The sequence below is a fragment of the Tamandua tetradactyla genome, chromosome 6, assembly GCF_023851605.1.
Source record: "Tamandua tetradactyla isolate mTamTet1 chromosome 6, mTamTet1.pri, whole genome shotgun sequence".
In the NCBI taxonomy this organism is placed as follows: Eukaryota; Metazoa; Chordata; class Mammalia; order Pilosa; family Myrmecophagidae; genus Tamandua; species Tamandua tetradactyla.
Window position 1 is genome coordinate 58,439,328 of NC_135332.1, and position 22,913 is coordinate 58,462,240.

Below are 22,913 nucleotides of genomic sequence, written 5' to 3' on the forward strand. Positions count from 1 at the left end.
TATGGACGAGGCTGAGCATCTGAGACAAAAACCCGGAGGACAGTTTGCAACTGGACTGGGGTGTGGCCTCTTCCCCATACTGAGCCGCAGCGCCCTCCCAGCCCCTCTCCTGGGATGAGTAACAGTTTCTCCTGGGCAAAAGGAAGAGTCATGTTTTATTCAGACACCCTGGTCTGTCCTGCTTTCCTGTTCCTGAGGGCTGGAACTTGGCCTCTGATGCAGAACAGAAGGATTTGCAGCCAGAGAATGGCAAGATGAGACCTGCTTTTATTGGAAATAGGGCTTGGGTAGGTGAGGAGAGGATTGGAGGCTGCTCACCTGAAGACGAGAGCTGCTGAAGTCTGAGCCACCCAATGGGGAAGGACCCTGAGATGTGTCAGCAGTGGCCCCGGGGCTGACCGGGTGAGGTCCAGGAAGGAGCGAGACAGGCAGCCTCGGGATAAGCGGGGGTGGGTGGGGGCGCGAGGATGAGGGTAAACTTCTGTGGGATGACCAAAACAGAGGACAAAATGTTCGTCCGATAAAGTTTTCCCAGAGGACGGAGGCATGGAATGGTCATATGTCCAAATGAGGGACGACAAATTCAGGTCTGTCTGGCCACATCAGGCTAAACCACCTCTGGGCGTATCCCGCTCCAGACTCTGCAGTGACACAATCTGGTTTCCTGGAAGATCATTAACAAAGAGCTGGAGACGCAAAGCCCTCCTGGCAGTGACCCTGGTTTACCAGTTGGGGTCTAGCTCCTTTCTTTGTTTCGATCCTCTGCCCTTCTGGCTGGAGGATAGAAGGGTGGCGGTGAGGTGCGGCTCTTTGCTTTGTGGCTGGACGGCCTATAAGAAGCTCTTTAGTCTCTCTTAGGGCTGTCAGAAAAAAATACAGGATGCTCAGAGAAACGTGAATTTCAGACAAACAATGAATAGTTTATTAGTGTAACATGCATAAAAACATACTTATACTAAAAAACCTTTTGTTGTTTATCTGAAATTGGAATTTCATTGGGGGTCCTGTATGTTTATTTGCTAAAACTGGCAACCCTACCAGTTCTCCCGTAGCAGAGGCCATGGCCACTGCTGCCTGATGCATGCACAGGTCCAGGTCCTGGTCCTGTGAGGTCAGAAAGAGGGTGTTCACACCCCTTTCCCAGGTGGGAAAACGGAGGCTCCAAGGGGTAAAATGACTTCTGTAAGGTCAAGCAGAAATTAAGGAGCCAAAGGAGAATCCCAGCCCTTGCCAGTCTGTCTCCAAAATTCAAGCTCTCTGCACACCCCCCACGCAGCTTGACAAACCACCCCCTCTTGAAGCAGGAAGGCTTTAGCGGTGGGGTTCAATTCACACAAAAGGAAAAAGGCCAACAGAGTGGAGGCCTCCAGGAAGTCAGCTGCAGAAACAGACTCGGTGCTAGAATATTCAAAGCGATTTTGCAACCAAGAACCTCTTAGTAATAACAATACCAACCCCGGTCATTTGCATAGCCCTCTACAGTTAACAAAGATGTCCACAGCCGTTAATAAGAATGACAGAGAAAGCAGATGGGGGAGAGAGTGGTTTATAGGACCCCTTGGGGCCCTGGGAGATTTCCTGTGCTCTCATTGGGTGTGGGGGTGGGGGCCAGAAGAGGGCAGACCCACCCTGGTGGAGTTCCAGGAGCTTCTAGCTTAGGGACCTGAATGGACCCACAGGCAGGGCAGGCAGAGCTGGGCGGCAGGCAAAAGAGCTCTCGTCGTGGGTTGCCCATTCCAGCTCTGCCTGTAATACCCCAGTGGGTGTGAACGTGTGAACGGTTTACAGTTCCTGACACTTCCTGCTGGATTGTATTCCAAACGGTGGTAACCAATCTGTGCTCTCAGCGAGTGTCTGAAAGATGGCTGGATGAGACTTGGATGGGAGGAAACGGGGAGCCCAGGCCCGCCAGGCTGCGGAGAAAGCCGAAGGCGGTTAGTGACAGCTGGAGGGGAGGGGCTTGGGACACCTGCGGAGGGCGAAGACGTTGGAGAAAATTTTGATCAGAATGAGATTTGTGTAAATCAAACCGTACTTCCCGTTGACTCAGGATGCTTTCGGACACTTAACCTCAAGTTCTGAGCCTGCAGTTGGCAAAGGCTACTGAATACTTGCATTTTGAGTTTCTCTTCCCCTTTTCATGTGCCATGTGGAGCAGGGGGTGGGGTGGGGAGTGTGTTTAAGGCCACCTGGACTTACGGAGCTCCAGGAGCTGCTTAAAAGAAAATCGGGGAATCTATTGAAAAGCTACAAAATAAAAATTAAAAAGTGATGAGGATACAGGTACTCCTCCCACACAACTTTTTTTTTAAAATATAACGTTTTTTAAAACCACTTTCCTTCATAAGTGGCTCTGTCTAAAAGTGTAGTCATGTAAAAACTGCTGAGAAGACAGGTTGATCTGATAAAGTTTTATTTCAAATTTGCTGCTAAGAAAGATACTTTAGAAAAAAATCCAATTCACAGATTCTCTCTGGGCAGAAACATTTGATATGAAAAAAAAATTAGACAATCATTGTCAAACTGGATTTAAAAAATAATTTGGGTAAATATCATTAGACTGTTTGCAAGATGGAGGTTGGTATGTGTGTAATCTAACTCCCAGAGAAGGTCTTACTCTCAATAAAATCTACTTAAAACCACGCGCGTATTTTATGAAGAATGCTAATTACTTTCTTGAGAGCCCCTGGGACGCCCATACAGTGTCAGGGGAGTGTACAAGGAAAGCATTTTGACAGTTTCTGCTAAAGTTAAACATAGTTCACCCTGCAATCCAGCAAATACATTCCTGAGAATATCCCAAGAGAACTGAGGGTTTATGTCCATCAAAAGACACAGGCAGCAGGGCAGGCCATGGTGGCTCAGTGGCAGAGTTCTTGCCTGCCATGCCAGATAGCCAGGTTCAATTCCTGGTGCCTGCCCATGCGAGGGAAAAAAAAAAAAGACACGGGCAGTATTGTTTGTAGCAGCTTTACTGAATGGCCCCAAATTGGAAATAGTCCAAATGTCCATCGACAGGACAATGCATAAATAATTGTAAATTCATGTCTTGGAATATTACCTAGAAATTTTTAAAAGAATGGCTACTTAAACTTGCCAAACCCCAACCAAAACCATTCCAGCCAGTCCTAAAGAACATCTAGGGTAATATATAAGATTCTACGAAGGTTCCATGCACTAGGGTAACTTTCCAGAAACCTACAACCTTCAGATGGGTCCCTGGACTAGGTAAGTCCTAAAACCTAGAGGGCCCAGCCTCTCCAAAATATCAGCTAATTCCATCTCCCAACCCCATATTATTGACAGCCCCATCCAATGTGAAAAAATTAGAATGGCCATAGCCCAAATATCCCTAAAGAGTAGGACAGAAAGATCAAAGGTGATGGTGGAGTTATACAGAGAAGGTAGGGTTTAACAAATGAATATGAATGCTGAATCACTAAATTGATATTTCTTTTAGTCTCCATTATGTTAGACCTGCTAGAACTAAAAACCTAAAATTGTGAAATTGTAACCTATACCAAACTGTAAAATCTGTTCTACAGCTAATTGTTGTGCTGTGCTTTGTAATTTATTGCTTTTTTGTATATATGTTATTTTTCACAAAAAAAAGTTGATTGTGATGATAAAAAAAATATTTATTCCTTCTAGCCTCCTACATTCTGGAGCAGCTAGAAGGGAAAATCTGGGATGATGGTATGTTAGCCCATGACAAACTCTGGGATCTGTCCTGTAACTACTTGTTGAACAGTGTTTTGAAAACTATTGCTTTTTTTTCTTTCTTTGCTTTGCATATATGTTATATTACACAATAAAAAAAGTTAGAAAGAAAAAAGAGAACAGCTACTTATATGCACAATATGTGTAACTATGATGTTAGGATTTAACAAATGATGATAATTACTGAATCATTATATAGATATTTCTTTTTAGTTTCTAGTGTATTAGAATAGCCAGGGGGAAATATCTGAAATTGCTGAACTGTAACTGAGCTGCCTTGATCTCTGATAATGATTGTATAACTATATAGTCTTTGTTTTGTGTTTGTAAAATTTATCTTGTGGCTAACCTCCACTTGTGCCCCCTTATCCTGTTTTTCAACTTTTTTTATGATGTTTTATGAGTTTTATGATCACCAAAGCCTTTAATGTTATTAATAAAGGGACTTGAGTCTGCCCAGAATGAACCCACCCCAATTTAAAAAACTATCTTGCTGGACAGAGCTGAATCTAACCAAAAATTGGCCTGACATGCAGAGTGGTATAAACTTTAACCTAGAAGTGACCTGTACCTCATTATAATACTAGAAATCATGCCATCATCATGTTAAGACTGTCATTTTCTTACATACTTTTCTGTGGCCAAGCATGTAATCAATCTGTGCGTGCTCAATAATTAGATCATCCCTAACCCCATCATCTCGAACAATTGTGCTCATCATCCTAAAATATTTTGATTCTATAAAACTATCAGAGTTGTTGCAGTTTGGGGAGACAGATTTCTGGGCCGACAGGCCATCTGATCTCCGGCTTCACACTTGGCAATCAACTATTTCTCTGTTTGAACCCCATGTCTCAGGAATTGGTCATTTGAATGCATAAAACAGAGAACACACTGTTTTTGATCAGTATCATAGGGATGAATCTCACAGATATGATGTTGAGCAAAAGAATGCAGACTTACATACATGTAAGTGTATAAAGTTCAAAAAGAGGCAATTGTCAGACTAGCAGTTACTTGGGAGTCAGGGGGTGATGAGAATCTTGTGTCTGGGTGGTGGCTGCACTACACGGTATATTAAGCTAAATAATAGCCCGCAGAGATATCAAGTCCTAATCTCTAGAACCTGTAAATGCTACCTTACACAGGAAAAGGGCCTTTGTAGATGTAACTAAGTTAAGATTCTTGATCATCCTGCATTACTGTGGTGGGCTCTAAATGCAATCACAAGTGTCTTTATAAGAGGCACACAAAGGTTTGATAAGACAGAGGAGACCATGTGCTGATGGAGGCGGAGACTGAAGGGATGTGGCCACAAGCCAAGGAGTGTTTGCAGACCCCAGAAGCTGGAGGAAGTCCACAGAGTCTTCCTTAAAGTTTCTGGAGGCAGCCCTGCCAGCATCGTACTTTCAGCCTAGTAACACTGATTTTGGATTTCTGGTCTCCAAGATTTCTGGCCTCTAAAACATTGTTTTAGGTATCATATTTGCGGTAAGTTGTTACAGCAGCCACAGGAGACCAATATGCGTGGGTAGATCCCCAGGCAAAAATTCATTGCTCTGTACACTTAAGATGCGTGCAGTGTACTGTATTTGATATACTTCAATATAAACCTTAAAAAGAAAGGGACTGCAGTGTGGCTTGGCTCTGTGGTTCTTAATATATTTTTTGCCTCCAACTGTTTGCATGAGCCACCACGCCCCCCTCCCATCTGTCTTCACTGAGAGGGCCAGGTGGGCAGAGGGGCTGATGAAGGAAGGGGGTGGGGGGCAAGATTTTCAGTCCCATAGAGTATATGACAAGGTGAGGTTGAGGGTCGTCCTCAGCATCACCTGGGAAGATTCCTGTATCAGAATCTTCATTTTTAACAAACTCCCTGGAGAATGGAGGCAGAGTCGGGTCTCATCTTCACCACCTACAGGGGCGTCCAGGACGCCTCCCAGTGAGGGCAGAAGTTCAGCTGTGCTTTGAAGGTCAGATTGTGAAATCTAGAGAAAGGAAAGTGTTTCCAGCAAAGGGAACAGTTGTGACCGGGAGCACAGATGACAGGGTCCCTGTGCCACTTCCCACACTCACTCCCCGCTCCCCCCTCCCCATCCCCTTGCATTTCACCTGCCCATAACACCTCTATCCCATCCCCAGAACCCGTCCACCGCAGAGTCAGGCTGAGCACTTCAGCAGAAGTCTGGGAAACAAGGTGATTCCAATGGTGTGTAGGTAAAGTGTAACAAACTTGCTGAGTGGGTGTGGGGGGATTTGTAGCATTTGCCCATTTCAGTGGTGTAAATACTCCCATCATGTTCATTAGGATGGACTTAGAACCCAGAGGCCCAAGTCTCTACTGAGCTGGGGTGGGGGGTTCTTCCTCTGGGCTTAACCAGGCCACCAAAATTGGGGGGAGGGGGCAGCTATGACAGAGGAACGCATGATGTCTGCAGGTGAGATTGACTTGCAAATGGTCCTGCCAACCTCCCCTCCGCACACATGTGTACGAGACAGAGCAAATATGGTGAAACTATAACAAGTGTCGAATCTGGATGGGGGATATAAGCTGCACCCGTTTTTTTTTTTTTAGCTTTTCTCTAAGTTTGTAATTTTTCACAATGAAAAGTTAGAAAAAAAATTAAAACAAAAATTCCAGCCTCACTCTGGGGTGGGACCTTCATCCCTGAGTCAGGGCATTCTCTGGAATAGACACAGGAAGGACTACACCTGGCTGTCCCTCCTCCTGGCCTTTTCTAGGAAGGCCCTGCAGCTCCCCCATCACAAGGGGATGTCAGGACAGGGTCAGCCTAGCAGAGGCAACTAAGTCTGGGCTTGGAGGGTTGGGAAGGGGGCGCTCCGAGATCCCGCTCTGCAGTCCATACACACAGGCTTACACGGGGGCATATATACCCATGTGCACATGACTGTTCAGGCACACATGGGTGTGTAACACACATGCACAGGCACACACAGGTTTGTGCAACCACACACAAGGGTGCATATGCACTCCAGGTACACACGGACACTCACAGATACACCCATGCACCTGGCTGCTAACAGATTCTCTGGGAGAATTGTGCTCAGACCAGGGATGGACGGTGCTGGGCAGGGAAACTGGGCAAGAAAAGAGAAGTGAGGGGAAGAAAAGGGGAGGGAGTCCTGAGGACAAGGCGAGTGGAAAGGCTGGACCATGCCTGGGGACCCCAGGAAGCACAGTGGTCCCAGTTCCCTTTCTAAGAAAGCAGCCTCTCCCTGGCTAGCTGAAGTGAGCCCCTCCCCTAGGCTCTACCCTAGGCATTTGCAGCCAAGAAACTGCCTAGAAACTCTATGAGTGATGGGTTCAGCTGGTAACTGATGGGTACTGGTCCCTTGGGGTGCTAGGTCTGTGATGGTTGGGTTCTGGTGTCAACTTGGCCAAGTGATGATGGCCAGTTGTCTGGACAGGCAAGCACTGGCCTGACCGTCGCTGCAAGGATAATTTGTGGCTGGTTGATAAATCGGAAGGCTGGGGGATTAAATCATCAGTCAGCTGACTGCACCTGTGGCTGATTACATCTGTGCTCAACTAAGGCATGTCTCCCATGGAATAATCCAATAAGTTGAAGGCTTTTAAGGAAGAAGAAAGACTCACTGCTTCTTCAGCCAGCGAGCTTCTCCTGTGGAGTCTGTCGCGAGCTTTCATTGGCGCTCCTAGCTTCACAGCCTGCCCTACAGATTTTGGCCTCTTCCATTCCCATGGTAGCGGAGACACCTTTATAAATCTCATATTTACAGATCTCTCCCATTGTTTCTGTTTCTTTAGAGATTCCTGACTAATACAATGTCCATCCACCCAGACCCCGCCTGGCCTTCCACAAGCCTCTGTGCAGTGGGGCCAACAGTGCAGGAAGGCAGAACGGTGCAGGGGCCCTTCTGGTGGTTCTGAGGTTCCCCTCCCCTCACCCCTGTTCCACCTGTGCTCCGCCCCTCCTCGCCTGACTTCTGATGATGGTGAGCCTTCATCCGCCTGGCCTCCTCCCGCTTGCTTCCTGTTTTGCCCATGACTCTCTGTACACTATAATACTCATGGGTCTGCCCCACCCCCCAGGAGCCAGTTTCTAGATTTGTCTCCTGTCACGTGTGGGGACCCCGCAGGCTGAAGTTCCTGTGCCAGTGAAGACAGAGGTAAGGATGAGGTTCAGAAGAACAGAGGCAGGGAGAAGCCATTTATAATTGATGGCTTAGGGCACAGTTATGTTCATCATTAACGCAGGGCACCTTGTTTAAGCATCACATTTTTTTAATCACTGCTTATAGGTCCATATTCTGGTTCGACCTCAAGAACGGCCCCAACGGTTCTGCCGTGGTTATCTGCAGCAACATACTGGGCAACTTCAAGCTGTGTCCCAGCCTTACTTTCTCCAATCTAATAGACTTGTTCTAGTTTGCTAGCTGCCGGAATGCAACACACCAGAGATGGATTGGCTTTTAATAAAAGGGGATTTATTTCATTAGCTCTTCAGAGGAAAGGCAACTAACTTTTGACTGAGGTTCTTTCTTATGTGGGAAGGCACAGGGCGATCTCTGCTGACCTTCTCTCCAGGGCTCTAGGTTCCAACATCTTTCCCCGGGGTGATTCCTTTCTGCATCTCCAAAGGCCTGGGCTGAGCTGTGAGTGCTGAGATGAGGTATGCTGAGCTGCTTGGGCTGTGCTACGTTGCACTCTCTCATTTAGGCACCAGTCAATTAAATCAAATATCATTCATTGCAGCAGGCACGCCTCCTAGCCGACTGCAGATGTAATGAGCAACAGATGAGGTTTACGTACCATTGGCTCATGTCCACAGCAACAGAACTAGGTGCCTTCACCTGGCTAAGTTGACACCTGAACCTAACTACCATAAGGCTGTATCTACCTTTGTGCCCCTATCTGAAGAGGAGAGATGCCAAGGGGAAGTACAGTTTCTGGCAGCTCTACCTCTACTCCATCTAACAGATGCCTCCAGGAGGAAGTGGTGCTGGAATTGGCTCCTCTCAGTTTGTGAGAGCCTGTTGCAGATATAGCTTCCCAACTGTGCGTGTTTAGTAATGTCATGTTGATAGCTTGGCATGATGGGAGTATTCATACCAAGGAAACGGGCAAATGCTACAAATGCCCCCATGTCCACTCAGCAGTTTGTTACAATTTACCTACACACCATTGGAATCACCTTGTTTCCCAGCCTTTGCTGAAGTCCTCAGCCTGGACCTGCTGTGGATGGGCTCTGGGAATGGGATAGAGGTGTTATGGGCAGGTGAAATGGATGGGGAGGAGGGAGGGAGGGGGGAGTGAGTGTGGAAAGTGGCACAGGGACCCTGTCATCTGTGCTCCCGGTCACAACTGTTCCCTTTGCTGGAAACACTTTCCTTTCTCTAGATTTCACAATCTGACCTTCAAAGCACAGCTGAACTTCTGCCCTCACTGGGAGGCGTCCTGGACGCCCCTGTAGGTGGTGAAGATGAGACCCGACTCTGCCCCTCACTAGCTGTGTGACTTTGGGTGACTTAACTGCAAAGCCTCAATCCCCATCTCCATAAACTAGGAGTTATGATATTCATGTCAACATGGTGTGGGGATGGGCAAGGCGACCAGTGGGACGCACGCAGCACAGAGCTGGCACACAACCAATAATTGATAAATAGCAGTCTCTTTTTCTCCTCCTGTCAGGCCCATGGCAGACTGCAGGCACCTCTGATTAGCCTGAGTTGCAAAAATTGTAAAGGCACCAACCTGGCCAGATTGGCTGTCAGATTCGATTAAAAATTCCAGATCCATGTTGCTTACGAAAGACACTCCTAAAACATAAGGATATGATAAGTTGAAAGTAAATGGATGGAAAATACTAATCGAAAGAAAGCTAGTGTATCTATACAAATATCAAACAAAAGAATATTTAAGACAAAAAGTATTAATCGGGGAAAACAAGGAGGTCTGCATCATGGTTATAGGAACAACCTACTAAAATGAAACAATTCTCAAGTTGTATGTTGTGATAGCCTCAAATATATATAAAGAAACAAAGTGAAAGATAACTCACAGAATGGGATAATATATTTGCAAATCATGTATCTGATAAGGGACTGGTCTCTAGAATATATAGGAACTCACACAACTCAAAAATAAAAAGGCAAATAATCCATTTAAACAATGGGCAAAAGATCTATTCAGTTTATTAAAGCTGCCAGAATGCAATATACCAGAAACAGAACAACTTTAAAAAAAGTAATTTATTAAGTTGCAAGTTTACAGTTCTAAGGCCATGAAAATGTCCAAATTAAGGCACCAACAAGAGGTTACGTTCACCCAGGAAAGGCTAATACCATCCAGAACGCTTCTGTCAGCTGAGAAGACACGTGGCTGGCATCTGCTGGGGTCTCTGGCTTCTGGACACCTCTGTCAGCTAGGAAGGCACAGGGCGACATCTGCTAGTTCTCTCTCCTCATTTCATAACGCTTCCCTGTGGGCATTTTCCTTCTTCATCTCCAAAGATCTCTGGTACTTTCCAAAATGGTTCCCTCTTAAAGGGCTCCAGTAAGCAACCCCACCTGGGATGGGTGGAGACACACCTCCATGGAAAACATCTAATCAATATCCACAACATCTAACCCCACCTGGAATGGATGGAGACACATCTCCATGGAAAACATTTAATCAATATCCACAACATCCAACCCTGCCTGGAATGGGTGGAGACACACCTCCGTGGAAAACATCCAATCAAAAGTTATCACCCACAATGGGGTGGGTCATATCTCCATGGAAACAATAAAAGCGATCCCACCGGCAATACTGATTGAGGACTAACGAGCGTGGCTCTCCTGGGGCACACGTCAGTTTCAAACCGGCACAGGGTCTGAATAGACATGTCTCCAAAGAAGGTACACACATGGCCAGTAAGCCCAGGGAAAGATGATCAACATCCTTAGCCAAAGGGAAATGCAAATTAAAACCATGAGACACGAGGCCACACCCACTAGGAAGGCTATGGTAGAAAAGACAGAGAACAAGTGGTGAGGATGTGGTCACATTGAAACCCTCATGCCCTGCCGTGGGATGTAAAATAGTGCAACTGCTTTGGAAAACAATCTAGCAGTGCCTCAAAAGTTTAACATGGAATTAATAATAGGAGGGTATATGGTATGCTGGCTTGAAAGGATGTATGTACCCTAGACAAGCCATGTTTTAATCCTAATCAGTCTTATGGGACCAACATTTCTCTTAATCCCTATTCAGTACTATAGGTTGGGAACCTAATTGGGTTGTCTCCACGGAGATGTGACTCAATCAATTGTGGGTATTAAACTTGTTTAGATGGAGAAGTGTCTCCACTCATTCTATGTAGGACTTGATTAGTTTACTGGAATCCTATAAAAGAAAACGATGGGAGATTCTGAGAGCAGAGAATAACAACAGAATGATCAGAGCCACGAGGAGACCCTACACAGCCAGGGACCTTTGGAGAGGAAGGAAAATGCCTCCCCTGGGAACTTCATGAAACAAGAAACTGGAACTTCTTTTCTAAAACTACTTGTTAAAATGAACTTTGAAATTTATTGGTTTTTTGTATATATGTTATATTTCACAATAAAAATTGTTTAAAAAACAGTTTAACATGGAATTACCATCCAACAAACAATTTTACTCCTAGCATAAAATTTCCTAAGAGAAATGAACGCATACGTCCACACAAAAATGGATGCATGAATGTTCATGGCAGCGTTTTTCATAATAGCCAAATGTGGGAACAATGCAAATATCCATCTACTCATAAATGGATAGCAACAATGTGGTTTATTCATATGATGGAATATTATTTGGCAATAAAAAGGAATGAAGTACTGATACCTGTTACAACATAGATGAACTTGGATAGTATTATACTAACTGAAAGAAGTGAGTCACAAAAGATGACACATTAAATGATTCCATTTATATAAAATGTCCAGAATAGGCAAATCCATAGAGACAGACTGTGGATTGGTGGTTGCCTAAGGTTGGGAAAATGGGGATGGGGTTTCTTTATGGAGTGATGAAATACTCTCAAGTTGATTGTGGTGATGGTTAACACAACTCTGTAAATAAACCACAAATCACCAAAATTTACACTTGAAATGGGTGAATTTCTAGTATATGAAGTATATCTCAATAAAGCTATTATATATACACATGTACATACATATATAAAGCAAAAGTGAATTAGCCTTGATTTTATTCTTCCTTCTTATTTCCAGGTTGACTTCTTGAGAACAGTCCTGGAGCCCAGCAAGCTGGTCACTCCCAACTTTGAAGGAAGCTCCTCTACTGCTTGTCATCAGGTGGGGGTTGACAAGGACCCTGGAACTGTCTTCCCAGGTCTTTCATCAGCCCTGGCTCAGAATGTGGCTCCCAAAGGGTCTCTGCCTTCTCTTTTGTGGCTGGATGGAATCAGGATGGGACGAGGGTTCTGGGAAGAGGGATATATAAACAACCTGCCCACTTGAACCATTTGATGTGTCTGGTCAAATTTGCCCTCACTGAAGATTTGGGGTCTTGAGAAGAGTTACCCTGATACACCAGGCATTTCCTATTGTGTCTAGCTCCCTCCTTCTTCTTGCCCTTTCAGAGCCCAAACAGCGCTCTTTCTTGGACTCACACACTGAGCAGTTTGTTGACCATATTGTGTTCATGTGTGTGTTTAACTTTTTATTTTGAAAATTTTCAAACTTACACTGACAAAAGTAATACAAACCCCATGCAGAGAACTCCAACATACCCTTGCCCTCCAGATACCCAGATTCTCCCATTTTAACATTTTGTCACATTTGCCGTATTATTCTACCTAGAGATCTATATCGATCTATCTATCCATCCTTCCATCTATCAATCCATTTTCTGAACCCTTAAGTGTAGGTTGATTACATCATCCTCCTTGAACTACTACCATGCTCATTTCCAAAGAACAAGAATATTCATGTACGTATCCACCTTAAGAGTAGTTATCAAGCTCAAGAAATTTAACATTGGACTAAACTTACAGTCTACATTCCAATTTTTCATATGTCCCAGTAATGTTCTTTTGAGTCTTTTCCCCTCCCTTGTCAGATTCCATCCAGGATCATGTGTTTGATTTAATTGTCATTGCTTTTTAGTTGCTCTTTCTTTTTATCTTAATTGTGAGAACATGTATATAACTTAAACTTTCCCATCTTAGCCACTTCCAAGCATGCCATTCAGTGGGATTAATCACATGAACCGTGCTGTAGCACCTCACTACCTTCCATTATTAAAATTTTCCCAACTTTCCAAACAGAAACCCTACACCTTTTATGCATTAACACCTGTTCCTCCTGTCCCCCACCCCTGACAAGCTAAGCTCTGACTTATGTCTCTGTGAGCTTGCATATTCTTTGACATTTTCTTTGTAATTACCATGACGTTTAAGTTTAACATCCTAAATCTATAACAATCTTTTTTTTTATTAATACCAATTTGACTTCAATAGTATACACAAACATGTTCCTCTACCATCTGTCCCCACACCTTTTTGTAATTCTTGTCACAAATTACATGTTCATACATTAGGTGTCCCAATTTTTAGATCCTGTAGGAAGTAAAAAGTATGGTTACAAACCAAACATACAATAGTACTGTGCTGGTTTGAAACTGTTACGTACCCAGAAAAGCCATGGCTTTTAATCCTCATTCGATATTGTTGGGTGGGGTCCTTTTTATTAAGTTGCTTCCATGGAGATGTGACCCACCCAATTATGGGTGGGACCTTTAGATTAGGTGGTTTCCATGGAGGTGTGTCTCCACCCATTCAAGGTGGGGTCACCTACTGAAGCCCTTTAAGAGGGAACCATTTTGGAAAAAGCTTCAGACACAGGCAGAGACATCCGGAGACAAAGAAAGAAAATTCCCTTAGGGAAGCTGTTTGAAATGAGAAGCCAGAGACCCCAGCAGATGCCAGCCACGTGCCTTCCCAGATGACAGAGGTGTTCTGGACCCATTAGCCTTTCTTGAGCCAAGGTTTCTTACTTGGATGCCTTAGTTTGAACATTTTTAAAGCCTTACAACTGTAAACTTGTGACTTAATAAATTTCTTTTTATAAATGCCATTCCATTTCTGGTATATTGCATTCTGGCAGCTTTAGCAAACTAGTACAAGTTCTGTCATTTTTATTTACCCATGTTGTTCACTCTCACTGGAGGTCATTATTGATCTATTGTCTATTGTCTTTTCCCTTCAACCTGCAGAACTCTCTTTCACATCTCTTGTAGGGTCAGTCTATTGGTGATGATCTTCCTCAGTTTTGGTTTATCTAGGGAATGTCTAAATCTCTCCTTCATTTTTGAAATACGGTTTTGCCAGGTATAGAATTCTTGGTTGGCAATATTTTCCTTTCAGGCTTTAAATATTTCATTCCACTGCCTTCTTGCCTTCATGGTTTCTGATGAGAAATTGGCAGTTAATCTTGAGGCTCCCTTGTAGGTGATACTTGGCTTTTCTCTTGTGGCTTTCAAAATTCCCTCTTTATCTCTGGCATTTGACACTTTGATTATAACGTGGCGTGGTATAGATCTATTTGAGTTTATCCTATTTGGAGTTCATTGAGTGTCTTGTATATGTATATTCATGTCCTTCATTAAGTTTGGGAAGTTTTTGGCCATTATTTCTTTGACTATTCTCTCTGCCTCTTTCTATCTTTCTTCTCCTTCTGGGACTCTCACAATGCATACATTGGTGTGCTTGATGGTATCCCACAGGTTCCTCAGGTTCTGTCCACTTTTCTTCATTCTTTCTTCTCTCTGCTTCTCAGAGGGGATGATTTCAATTGTCTTATTTTCAAGTTCACTGTTTTTTTTCCCTGCCAACTCCAATCTGCTGCTGAACACCTCTAGGGAATTTAAAATTTCTGTTTTTGTAGTCTTCAGTTCTGTTTGTTTCCTTTTCATAATTTCCATTTCTCTATGCATATTCTCTTGGTGTTCATCTATGCTTTTCCTAATTTCTTTTAGTTTTTTGAGCATATTTAGGACTATTTTATCATTGTCTGATATATCTGATTTTCCTCATTGATGACTTCTAATGCTTTAATCTTCTCCTTTGCCAGGGCCATTGCTTCCTAATTCTTTGTGTGTTTTGTGATCTTTTGCTGAAACCTGGACGTTTTGATATTTTAATGTATTGCAGCTGGAGTCTAGACTCTGAGGCATCTGCTCCTCAGACTTGTCTCCATCTAATGTTAGCACAAAACTTTCCTTGCATGGTAGCACTAAAAAAAAAAAAGAAAGAAAGAAAGAAAGAAAGAAAGAAAGAAGGAAGGAAGGAAAAGAAAAGAAAAGAAAAAGACAAGTAATGCCTAATTGTTATTGTGCTGGCTTGAATTTGTTGTGAACTCCAGAAAAGCCATGTCCTTTAATCCTCATTCAGTATTGCTGGGTGGGAGTTTTTTATTTATTTATTAAAAAAAATTAACTAACACAACATTTAGAAATCATTCCATTCTACATATGCAATCAGTGATTCTTTTTTTTTTTTTTTTTTTTTTTTTTTTTAAAGGGAAACATCTTTAAACATTTTCTTGTTTTATTGTATTTTGTTTTTTTGTTTTTGTTACATGGGCTGGGGCCGGGAATCGAACCGAGGTCCTCCGGCATAGCAGGCAAGCACTTTGCCCGCTGAGCCACCGCGGCCCGCCCCCAATCAGTGATTCTTAATATCATCACATAGATGTATGATCATCATTTCTTAGTACATTTTCATCGATTTAGAAAAAGAAATAGCAAGACAACAGAAAAAGAAATAAAATGATAATATAGAGAAAAAATAAAAATAAAAAATACAACAAATATATAAAAAAACATACAAAAAAAACTATAGCTCAGATGCAGCTTCATTCAGTGTTTTAACATAATTACATTACAATTAGGTAGTATTGTGCTGTCCATTTTTGAGTTTTTGTATTCAGTCCTGTTGCACAGTCTGTATCCCTTCAGCTCCAATTACCCATTATCTTACCCTATTTCTAACTCCTGATGGTCTCTGTTACCAATGACATATTCCAAGTTTATTCTCTAATGTCGGTTCACATCAGTGGGACCATACAGTATTTGTCCTTTAGTTTTTGGGTAGTCTCACTCAGCATAGTGTTCTCTTGGTCCATCCATGTTATTACATGCTTCATAAGTTTATTCTGTCTTAAAGCTGCATAATATTCCATCGTATGTATATACCACAGTTTGTTGAGCCACTCGTCTGTTGATGGACATTTTGGCTGTTTCCATCTCTTTGCATTTGTAAATAATGCTGCTATAAACATTGGTGTGCAAATGTCCGTTTGTGTCTTTGCCCTTAAGTCCTTTGAGTAGATACCTAGCAATGGTATTGCTGGGTTGTATGGCAATTCTATACTCAGCTTTTTGAGGAACCGCCAAACTGCCTTCCACAGTGGTTGCACCATTTGACATTCCCACCAACAGTGGATAAGTGTGCCTCTTTCTCCACATCCTCTCCAGCACTTGTCATTTTTTGTTTTGTTGATAATGGCCATTCTGGTGGGTGTGAGATGATATCTCATTGTGGTTTTGATTTGCATTTCTCTAATGGCCAGGGACATTGAGCATCTCTTCATGTGTCTTTTGGCCATTTGTATTTCCTCTTCTGAGAGGCGTCTGTTCAAGTTTTTCCCATTTTGTAATTGGGTTGGCTGTCGTTTTGTTGTTGAGTTGAACAATCTCTTTATAAATTCTGGATACTAGACCTTTATCTGATATATCGTTTCCAAATATTGTCTCCCATTGTGTAGGCTGTCTTTCTACTTTCTTGATGAAGTTCTTTGATGCACAAAAGTGTTTAATTTTGAGGAGCTCCCATTTATTTATTTCTTTCTTCAGTGCTCTTGCTTTAGGTTTAAGGTCCATAAAACCGCCTCCAATTGTATCATAAGATATCTCCCTACATTTTCCTCTAACTGTTTTATGGTCTTAGACCTAATGTTTAGATCTTTGATCCATTTTGAGTTAACTTTTGTATAGGGTGTGAGATACGGGTCCTCTTTCATTCTTTTGCATATGGATATCCAGTTCTCTAGAAACCATTTATTGAAGAGACTGTTCTGTCCCAGGTGAGTTGGCTTGACTGCCTTATCAAAGATCAAATGTCCATAGATGAGAGGGTCTATATCTGAGCACTCTGTTCAATTCCATTGGTCGATATATCTATCTTTATGGCAGTACCATGCTGTTTTGACCACTGTGGCTTCATAATATGCCTTAAAGTCTGGCAGCGTGAGAACTCCAGCTTCGTTTTTTTTCCTCAAGATACTTTTAGCAATTCGGGGCACCCTGCCCTTCCAGATAAATTTGCTTATTGGTTTTTCTATTTCTGAAAAATAAGTTGTTGGGATTTTGATTGGTATTGCGTTGAATCTGTAAATCAATTTAGGTAGAATTGACATCTTAACTATATTAAGTCTTCCAATCCATGAACACGGTATGCCCTTCCATCTATTTAGGTCTTCTGTGATTTCTTTTAACAGTTTTTTGTAGTTTTCTTTGTATAGGTCTTTTGTCTCTTTAGTTAAATTTATTCCTAAGTATTTTATTCTTTTAGTTGCAATTGTAAATGGAATTCGTTTCTTGATTTCCCCCTCAGCTTGTTCATTGCTAGTGTATAGAAACGGGTGGGAGCTTTTTGATTGTTCCCATGGATATGTGACCCATCCAAATGTGGGTAGTAACTTTTGATTAGGTGGGTTCCATGGAGATGTGCCTCCATCCATTCAAGGTGGGGTTTGCTTACTGGAGCCCTTTAAAAGGGAACCATTTTGGAAAAGGCTTCAGAGCCCATGCAGCTGAGTCCTTTGGAGATGAAGAAGGTAAATGCCCTCAGGGGAGCTTCATGAAACAAGAAGCCTGGAAAGAAAGCTAGCAGATGTTGCCATGTTTGCCATGTGCCTTTCCAGTTGAGAGAGAAGCCCTAAACACCATTGGCTTTCTTGGACCAAAATATCTCTCCCTGGATGCCTTAGATTGGACATTTTTATAGCCTTGCTTTAATTTGAACAGTTTCACGGCCTTAGAACTGTAAGCTTGCAACTTAATAAATCCCCCTTTTAAAAATCTGTTCCCTTTCTGGTATATCGCATTCCAGCAGCTTGCAAACTAGAAGTTATTATGAGGACTTTTCGTGGACTTAAATCATCAATAAGTAAGTTGTATCTATGGCTGATTACATCTAAAATCAACTGAGGAGATTGCCTTCATCGATGAGAAATATTTCATCCAATCAGTTGAAAGCTTTTGTGATGGTCAGGTTCATGAGTCACCTTGGCCAGGTGATGGTGCCCAGTTGTCTGTTCATGCAAGTACTGGCCTATCTGTTGCTGTGAGGTAATTTCATGGATGAGATCATGAGCACATTGGTTGTATCTAGGGCTGATTGCATCTTCAGTCAGCTAAGGGGAGTGTCTCCTGCAATGACTGCTGCTTAATCTAATAACCCGAAGGCTTTTAAGGAGAATTTGGAAGAGAGAATCTCTTTCTGCTTCAGCCGGCCAGCCTATCCTGGGGAGTTCACTGAAGGCCTTTATTGGAGCTGCCAGCTCGTGGCCTGCCCTACTGATTTTTTTGGTGGGTGGCAAAATAAACTTTATTTCTCTTGAGCTGGGGCCAGGAAGTGTCCAGTATCAGAACTTCTGGAATGCTTCTTGGTGCTGGCAGCTTTGGTAGCCTTAAGCATGTTGAAGAGCATGGTCTTGCTCAGGGGCTAGCCCTTGCCCATGATGAAGATTTCGCCAATCTGGAGATCCCTGAAGCATGTGTGTGTGGGGGGGGGGACAGGTGCATGGACATGTTCTTATGGCACGTCTCAAAGTGGTTGTACTTGTGGATGGAGTGGAGGTAGTTCTGGCAGATGTTAAGGGTCCTCTGAATCTTCATCTCGGTCACCATACCAGATAGGATTCGCCCTTGGATGGAGATGTCAGTGAAAGGACATTTCTTATCAATGTCCCTCAATAGCCTCCTTGGGTGTCTTGAAACCCAGGCCAATATTCTTATAGTAACATGGGAGTTTCTCTTTGCCAGTTTCTCCAAGCAGGACCCTCTCCTTTTGGAAGATAATCGGCTGCTTTTGGCAGGCATGATCGGTTCCTGAACTACCAGGATGTACCCCTAAAGTCCCCAGACTGACCCCATAAATGCTCTCCCACCCTGGGCCCGAATCTGAATCCGCTCTACAGATTTTGGAGTCTTATGTCCCCACAGTGGTGTGAGATACTTTTATAAATCTTACATTTACAGATATCTCCTGTTGGTTCTGTTTATCTAGAGAACTCTGACTAATACAGCTTGGTATCAGAGGTGGGGTGGTTCTTGAGAAACAGAATCTTAAAAATGCATTTTTACAATTGCTTTTCTACTCTGATTAGACTTAAAGGCACTAATGACTCTGTTTCCAGTAATCAAGATGGCACTGACAGTCCATCAGGTGAGTTGAAAAGAGAGATACACAAAATATCACCGCTTGATTCTGCTAATAGTATTCTTATATAGAGGCAGGGTTCTGGGTAAGAGTGTTTTTAACACTTTAACAGAATTTTTGGAGTTAGAAGGTATAATTAGGGCTGTGCAAGTGTAGCTCGGTGGTAGAATTCTCATCTGCCAAGTAGGAGACCCGGGTTTGACTCCTGGGCCCTGTACTCCCAAATTAAAAAAAAAAAAAACCTCCTTAAAAAAAAGGTATAATTATGTTGGCTGGTTGTTCCTTGATACTCTGGATACAGTTATAAAAGAAGGGGATGAGCTGAAGGCTTCAACTTTGCAGCTTAAGTGCCATATGAGTGTGTGGTAGTTAGATTCAGTTGTCAACTTGGCCAGGTGAGCGTACCTAGTTTTGTTGCTGCGGACACGAGTCAATGGTATGTGAACCTCATCTGTTGCTGATTTACATCTGCAGTTGGCTAGGAGGCATGCCTGCTGCAATGAAGGACGTTTGACTTAATTGGCTGGTGCTTAAATGAGAGACTGCAATGTAGCACAGCCTAAGCAGCTCAGCATACCTCATCTCAGCACTCACAGCTCAGCCCAGGCTTTGGGAGATGCAGAAAGAAGTCACCCCGGGGAAAGTTGTTGGAACCCAGGGACGTGGAGAGAAGGCCGGTAGAGACCATCCTGTGCCTTCCCATGTAAGAAAGAACCTCAGTGGGAAGTTAGCTGCCTTTCCTCTGAAGAACTAATGAAATAAATCCACTTTTATTAAAAGCCAATCCGTGTCTGGTGTGGTACATTCCGGCAGCTAGCAAACTAGAACAGACTGCCCTGAAGGAGTCTTATTTTTTGTAGCCCCAGACTTGAGATCTCTGAAAATCAGACCCAGAGTCTCATTGTTAGAATAGCAGATTTACAATGTAAAACGAAATCTCAACTTTGCAGGGTGTCTGCTGTCAAAGTGAGTGCATTAATTGGAAAGGAGTGGGATGTGAAAATTGGGATAGGGAGATATGAGTTGATGGAGACATTGAAACCCTAGATTCTGCTGGTCTTTTCTAAATAAATTTGTAATGATCTGCCCTGAGGTCTGCCTCCAGCCTGCCTTGTGGAAATGGCTTCTAGATCTCCAGTCTGCCCTGAAGAGTCAGCCACCCAACCTCCATTTAAAGAGATTAACACTTCAGCCTGTGAGCCATGTAACTACCTCCCCTGGGGAAACATTCCTTACTCCTCTGTCTAGAGAGATTAATCCTGTTTCACCAGCTGAAACTGCCAAGGAAAGCTCTGAGGTAATTGGCTTGAAAGACACTTCTAATTCTTTTCATCACTCACTCCCACCACCTCTCTTTTCTTCCAGACCAATAACTGGACTAAAGTTCCAACAGGCCCCCAAAAGTGAGGTACAAAATGTCACCCAGGAGGAAATACACTATACTCCAAAAGAACTGCATGAGTTTTCCAATTTATATAGATAGAAATCAGTAGAATATGTTTGGCAATGGATATTAAGGGTGTGGGATAATGGTGGGAGGAATATAAAGCTGGATCAGGCTGAATTTATTGATATGGCAGAGATTTGGCATTCATTGTTGTAGCTTGAGGTGTTAGAAAGGGCATTAAGAGTTTGTTTGGATGATTAGCCGAAATGTGGATCAAAAGGTGGCTGACATGACCTGAGATTGAAATGCCAGCACTGCCCTGGTATAATGTAGATGAGGGGATCCAAAGGCTTAGAGAGATTGGAATGTTAGAGTGGATTTGTCATGGAAGGTCTGCTCACACATCCCAGGAACGTCCAGAAGATACACCTTTTACTAGAACTGTGAGAAATAAATTTATGAGACTAGCTCCATAAATCTGAAGTCGCCTTTCTCTGTAGGTCAGATATTACTGTGTAAACTGCTGTCACCGAGCTGGAATCCTTAAACACAATGGTGATGATTGGATACCGAGTTGGCAGAAGTCAGATGGTGGCACTTAATTACCAAAGACAAGGTGGGCGTGGCTATCATAATGGACAGCAGACTCAAAGCAGAAGTCAAAATACTCTGACTCGCAGAGACCTATGGTGTTGACTAGTAGACCATGGGGTACCTAGAAGTACAATAGATGGGCAGTCTACTTCATTCCTGTTTGAGCTGTATGAGCAGAAGAGCTCTAGGTCAAGTGAACAGAAGTCTAACTTCAATTACAAAAACAGAGAGTCATGCCTCAGTCAATTCCCACAGTTGAGACATTTCATAGACCCAGAGCCCCTTGAACGAGGGGAGGGCCGGGTTCACTCGGGGAAGGACCCTGTTACACTGCCACAAATTTATACTGTTAATCTTCCTCCAGGCCTTCCCCAAGGAGATCTATGGCCTTTTACCGGGGTGACTGTGCATTGGGGAAAAGGAAATGATCAGAGATTTCAGGGATTATTAGACACTGGCTCAGAAGTGACATTAATTCCAGAGGACCCAAAATGTCACTCTGGTCCACCAGTCAGAGTGGGAGCTTATGGAGGTCAGGTGATAGATGGAGTTTTACCTCAGGTCCATCTCACAGTGGGTCCAGGGGGTCCCTGGACCATTCTGTAGTTATTTCCCCAGTTCCAGAATGCATAGTTGGCATAGATATAATGAGAAACTGGTAGAATCCCCACATTGGCTCTCTAACTCGTGCAGTGAGGGCTATTATGGTGGGAAAGGCCAAGTGGAAGCCACTAGAACTGCCCCTCCCTAGCAAAAGTGTAAATCAGAAGCAATATCAGGTTCCTGGAAGGATTGCAGATTAGTGCCACTCTTAAGGACCTGAAGGATGCAGGGGTGGTGATTCCCACCATGTCCCCAGTCAGCTCTCCTGTTTGGCCTGTGCAGAAAACAGATGGGTCTTAGAGGATAGCAGTGGATTATCAAAAACTCAACCAGATGGTGACTCCAATTGCAGCTGCTGTTCTAGATGGAGTACCATTGCTTGAGCAAATCAACACATTCCCTAGTGCCTGGTATGCAGCTATTGATCTGGCTAATGCTTTTTTTGCAATAGCTGTTAGTAAGGACCACCAGAAATGGTTTGCTTTCAGCTGGTAAGGTCAGCAATACACTTTCACTGCCATACCTCAGAGGTATTTCAACTCTCCAACTGTATATCATAATCTTGTCTTCGGAGAACTTGATGGTTTCTGCCTCCCATGATATCATGTTGATCGGACCTAGTGAGCGAGAAGTAGAACTACTCTAGACTTATTGGTAAGGCATTTATGTGTCAGAGGATGGAAGATAAATCCAACAAAAATACAGGGGACTTCCTCCTCAGTGAAATTTCTAGGTGTCCAGTGGTGTGGGACATGTCGAGCTGTCCCTTCTAAGGTGAAGGATAAGCTGTTGCATCTGGCTCCTCCTATGACCAAAAAAGAGGTATAATACATGGCTGGTCTCTTGTAGAGACAACATGTTCCCCATTTGGGTGTGCTACTCCAGCCCATTTATGAGTGATGAGAAAAGCAGCTACTTTTGAGTAGGGATCCAAGCAAGAAGAGGCTCTGCAACAGGTCCAGGCTGCTGTACAAGCTGCTCTACCACTTGGACCATATGATCCAGCAGACCCAATGGTGCTGGAAGTGTCAGTGGTGCATAGAGATGCTGTCTGGAGCCTTTGCCAGGATCCCTTAGGACTTTGGAGTAAGGCCTTGCCATCCATTGGACATAATTACTCTCCTTTTGAGAAAGAGCTT

The 22,913-nt window shown here is 43.3% G+C and overlaps 1 pseudogene; it reads right to left on the reverse strand.

Annotated features, from left to right (window-relative positions):
* Nucleotides 1–18,356: 18,356 nt before the first annotated feature.
* Nucleotides 18,357–21,738, reverse strand: LOC143686680 (small ribosomal subunit protein uS17 pseudogene; annotated as a pseudogene).
* Nucleotides 21,739–22,913: the final 1,175 nt, after the last annotated feature.